Here is a 6,004-nt window from a genome sequence, read left to right on the forward strand (position 1 = left end):
ACTCAGTACAAAAATGAAACTCTGGTCCCTCAATATATTGTTTTCCTTGTATGATATGTCAGATTTATGAACTACCCATACTTTTTCTTCTAATGATTGACATGTTTAGGGAAAAGTTTAAAAGTCAAAAAAATTAACCAATACTAGTTTAATTTTTAAGAATTGGAACCACAAATTATTTCATTAGAATGATCCTTTAAATAAAAAGCTATGGAAAGAATGGAAGGATTATGAGCTAAGCTATATTTTGCAGAATGAAGCTCTATTTTAATAGATAATTTTACTTTTTTTAAATATCTTTCTTGGACTATAATTGCTTTACCATGTTGTGTTAGTTTCTGCTGTACAACAAACAAAATGAATTAGCTATACGTATCCATACATCCCCATATCCCCAGTAGCTAATTGTAAAAGGCAGAAACACTGCATATCCATCTCAGCAGCCCATCTAGTGGTCTCTTGCCTGGCAGCCCTAAAAGGATACAAAGTCGTGGACCACCCTCCATAGAATTATGTATCCACCTAATGCCAGCATTTCTGCAATCCAACCGATAAAAATACATGTGTATGTGAATTGGGTTGTTGTAATACAACACCAGGGTTTTTCCTATTTAAAGTGCGACATTAGGCTGACGTAGAAGTGAGTGATTTTCCTGGGTCCCTAAGATGTGATTAAGGAAGAGAACAAATCCATCTCCAGAAAGGTCACAGGCAGGAAAAAACTAGACAGACTGTAAACACCAAAGTGACCATTTCCATCATTTTTAAAATGGAGAGAAAGAACAGTAACAGTAAGGTAGTAAGAAGATGCCATTAGCTTTATCAGCATCTTCATGGTCATTACCAATTAGTCTGACAAAATAGTTCTCCAGTGATTAGTGTTAATTTTTGGCAGCCCTGCCTGATAATTTCCTATGGTGTGAAATGTCTAGCATTTTCTTTTTGTTCAATATAGTTTACCTTTATGATAATTCCTAAAATTATTTAGATGAAATCTATAATATTCAGAGAACTATTTTGGGTATTTGAACAGCTGTTTTAAATGGAGAAAAAAGCACACTCGTCTATCTGATTTACCCAGAAAAACCGACTTTCTGGTTTCATTTTCATATCCTTTATTAGCATAATGATTGTAATCACTTATCTTTCTCTTATGTTAGTAAATATATTGTTTGTAGAAAGTTCTAAAATGTCAGTGAAAATCTTTTTAAGGAAGTAGAGGAATTGAATACACCCTTGAATAATCATCGAATATTGAAAATGAGAGATAAGTCCTTAAAACCCATAACTCAGGTTTTACAACCTGCAGTTAATTCAGTGCTGCATTGGCACTTAAAAAAAAAATACAGTAACTTACACTTAAAAGAGAGAAAAATCTGCATTAACATTGCATATCCTAATGTGTACCACATTTTAACACAAAAACAGGCATTGTATTTATACTTAATAGAGTCAGACACAACTTTCACAAATTATACTGTATTCACAATAGAAAAAAGCAACCTTGTCTATCACATAGTAGTATCTCCACATTTAAACAGTGAAAGCTCTTCAAAAATGTCATATTATTTCTTTAATTCATCCCAGCAGCACATTTCACACAGAGTGAGAAATCGGTCTCAGAATAGGTGAGATGGAATCAAGCTAGTACAAGATACATCAATTTATGTCATTTCATCGGTATGGTAGCTTAAACATTCCTAGATCCAATCATATTATTAAGCCTAATCTTACTTGTGAAAGTATATACTTTGAGACAATAGTTAATTTCTTCACATTGTTAGAGAATGTTATGAGCACTAAGGAACCACTAAGATGCAATTTATTTACAAAGTTTTCCCTTGGCCACTTGAACTGGCTGATCTTCCACTATTGGGCATTTGAATGCATGTCACATTGTTTTACTTGCCAAAGCAGAATGAAATTTTGGAGCTGAAATATGTCCTAGACGGGAATGCAACAGCAAAAGTAATCATCAAATTAATAGGACCATCTTTCTGAGAGAAAGCACATCTCCAAGTAGTTGACACGCAAGTTTTAAAGAGCAGCATGAGGCGTTATTATAATTTGGCAGTGATTAAAGTGTGGTAGGACAAGGGTAGAATACTCCCAACCCATTCTCATTTTCACTTTCCACTTACTTTTTGTAATCATTAAGCTTAAGCTCTTTATGGAAATGCAAACCACCATTAACATTTCTAGAAAACAACTGAAAAAATAGCCCACTTATGCTTCTTCAAAGACAGGTTTATCCCAAATTAAGAAATCCTATTGTACACGCTGTAAGATTTCTGGCAAAAAGAGAGAATCCTATAGCAGCTATTCCCACCGAAAGCCAACCCTTTAGGCAAGGGTCATTTTTAGCTAGGCTAGGATTTACTGCACAGAAAAATGTCATTTAGCTTGTCACATTGCTAGCACAGCTGCGCATATGAGCAAAGCACTCCATCAGTTTCTCTCAGTGGGGTACTGTTGGCATTTGGAGCTGGGCAATTCTTTTTGTACAGAAATGTCCCACACATTGCACCATGTTTACTGCCTAAATGCCAGTTGTATGCCCAGCCGTTGTAAATACGAAAAGTAAAAAGCGCTCCCCCATGTTCAGATGCCCTTCTGGGAGGGCAGTACCTCCTCCCTTAAATGCCACTGTCTACTGCAATTTGAGGACACAGGAAAAAGTGTCTATCTCAAAACATCATCTTGACTCCCTTGCACATCTTTGGGCCCTGAGTAGTTTCCTCCCCCATCATCTTTCTAGCCTTTTGTTTCCAGCCTTCTGATGCAGCTTTAGTTTACCAGTTCTTCAGGGAGGAGGTTATTGGGTAGCCTAGGCAGTTCCGACAGGCATAGTCGCTTGATTAGTCCCTGTATGTACTTAAAGGGGAGATTTCACATGAAGCACACTTTTTTTTTTTTTTTTTTTGCCTCACAATTTTACCTCAGAACTACACTGTTGGTCATAATCCTTGTCGGTGTCATGAGGATCATTGCATGGCTTAACCACAAACACGACAGCTAACAATCCACATAAACAAAACTCTTGGTCTATGAAAATCACCATTAGATTTCACCCGGTAAGCTGCCTCCCATGAGTTCCCAAACAATTGCCTCTTTATCCTATTAAAGAAGCGTTTAATCCACATGCACATGCTTGAATTCCCCGCTGCATAAATACAGCCCTGCAGTTCAACTTTTCTTAGATTTGTGAATACTGAATTATGAAGGAAACATGGGTGAGCTGTGGATTGCTTGCATATTGTTCATACTTCAACGATGATCATACACAAAATGAGTTTTACCTAGGTGAAACATTATACTATACTAACAGTACATAAACATACTTATTCCTTTCGTAACTTTTTATCTCCAAAACTGAATGGTAAATATGTCTTGAAATTATTTGGATGTATTGTGGCTAACAGATCGAATTAAGTTAGCCACTATAATTTTTTTCAATACTAAAATTTCTAAATATCTTTTCTGAAGCAGAGCGACTCAGTCAATAAAGGTGATTATATTGTGAATTTTTAGATGGTGCTTAAGAATTCTTGTGAAATACTTTTTTTTTTTTAAGAATAAATTGAAGGGAGTAAATGAGGCAGAATGCCACTCCACCCTCAGGTCAATTTTGTGGTATGTTCAAATGCCAATAATATTTGTGCCGCTTGCCAATTTAGGGGGCTTTTCCCTTACTGGATGTTTTGTTATAGTTTGACTATGTATTACATTGCTTAGAGAACTTCCACAAGAAATCGCCATGGCAATGCTAACTCGCATTCAAAAACAACCTGAATGAATCTAGGGTCAAACCACTTTCATCACTAAAAATACAGGCACTAATTTTTATTTTTAATTTTTAAAATATTTCTTCTGTGGCTTAGAAATGTGCCAATGTGTTCAAAACATTCTGCACCGATTTCACCAGATTTAGTACCTACTAAAAACTCAAACTAGTCACTTTTTTTCAGTGTAACAGTGATTTTTATATAAAGGACTATATGCATTCTTTCGTTATTTCAAGCTTTGGTGAAAGTGATAAGATTGGTAAGCTGTGGTCGTTATCAGACTGAATGATTTCTAATTTCCAGTGAGTGATCTAACCCTACATATTACACAGGTATAGTATCTGTGACTCTAAGTAACTGGAACTATGTACTGATTACATGACAGTTTCTCTTTTTTGTTGTTGTTCTTAAACCTGTACTGTATTATAGTATGTGGGTATAAATATCTACAAGTATGCACACATATGTATATGTAATTCCACTATTGTAACCTGAAGGATTATGTATTATCTTTTTTATTCCGTATTGGTGTTTGTGTTATTTAAAAAGCAAAATTATGCTCTATGTAGTTGTATAATATTGTAGGATACTTTGCTGTGCACAATTCCAAGTGCCTTAGAACATTGTTTAGCTTTCTTAAGTATATATAAATGCATATATGTATAAAATTGGGAAAAGTTACCTCAATAAAATCATTGGGAAATTCCCAGCTTCAGTTTGTTGCAATTTCTATTGTATTCAGACAGCGCTCGGTATTTTTACTTTTTATTATTTTTTATTTTTTTATTTTTTTTTTGGCGGTACGTGGGCCTCTCACTGTTGTGGCCTCTCCCGTTGCGGAGCACAGGCTCCGGACGCGCAGGCTCAGCGGCCATGGCTCACGGGCCCAGCCGCTCCGCGGCATGTGGGATCCTCCCGGACCGGGGCACGAACCCGTGTCCCCTGCATCGGCAGGCGGACTCTCAACCATTGCGCCACCAGGGAAGCCCAGTGCTCGGTATTTTTAAATGAACAGCTCACAGAGTCCTCACCTCTAAAGCAAGAATAAGACAGCTTTTCTAATTGCCTGTAATTTCAACTCTTCCTGACTTAAAATTTTTTGTATTTAAGTCCTCCTGGTTTGTACTTTTAATTTGAAATATCCATCTAAAGAATTACTGCTTTAAACAGCAATTTACAGTTCATTTTTAAAACTTCCTGTCTTTTTATATCTGAGGAGATTTGCTATTGCTGTTTTCATTCACATTATAATGTGTGAAAATAAGATAGTCCCTTTAGAGTTTCTAATATAGAAAATAAACAGACTTCCTCATCATGCCTACTATTTAATGAATTACAAACAAGGAGAGAGCTCGGGAACATATTTTGACCAGAAAAGGAATTGCAATATACTTTTCATGTTTTTCAGCAGTGGTTACAAATTGTACGTGAGCCTCCCTCAACTCCAGGACAAGGGCAAAAGTATGAGTGGAAAGTTGAAAAGCAATTTTGTGTACGTTTATCCTGGAGGGAAGACCTGTAAGAGAGAAGATTGGGACCAAAAAGTAGAGTAGGCTTGAAAATTGCCCCCAAGTTTGCCCTTAAAAATCAGCAGTACATCCCCAAGGTAGGTGTAGTAGTTCAACAACTACTTTCCACTTTTTCTCACACTCAACCAGGTTCTACATGGAAACATTACTTTCTAAAACCTAATGGAGGTAAGTAATGGACAGTTGTTTCATTTTCTACAGTGCTTTGATAGCATTGGATTTATTAAACTTTATTAAATTTGACAAAACTCTTTGTGGGACCTCAACTCAGACATGGCGTGGAGTTGCTGCCACCAGCACTGCTGTCCAGACAACCCAAGTCCTTGTTCAGTTTGTGAGTTTTGATCTCTGTCCTGTAAAAAGTGGACACTAATAGTAGAACACACAAAGCTCTAGAGAAAGGTTAAGAATGTAACATTTGTGTAAAGGTTTTCTTGCTCTTTTGCTAAAAGTGGTACCATTTCTAGGTACCAAATTACATCATTCCCTCTGGTTGGAGGGAATGATGTAAACAAAGTTGTAATGTTGGAAGAGTACATACTGTATTTGGGGAAAAATTGGTTTCATTCAATTCGAGGAATAAAAGGAAAGTAGGGGCTTCACTGGTGGGGCAGTGGTTGAGAGTCCACCTGCCGATGCAGGGGACATGGGTTCGTGCCCCGGTCTGGGAAGATCCCACATGCTGCGGAG

This window comes from Lipotes vexillifer, unplaced genomic scaffold (genome assembly GCF_000442215.2).
Source record: "Lipotes vexillifer unplaced genomic scaffold, Lipotes_vexillifer_v1.1 scaffold112, whole genome shotgun sequence".
Lineage (NCBI taxonomy): Eukaryota > Metazoa > Chordata > Mammalia > Artiodactyla > Lipotidae > Lipotes > Lipotes vexillifer.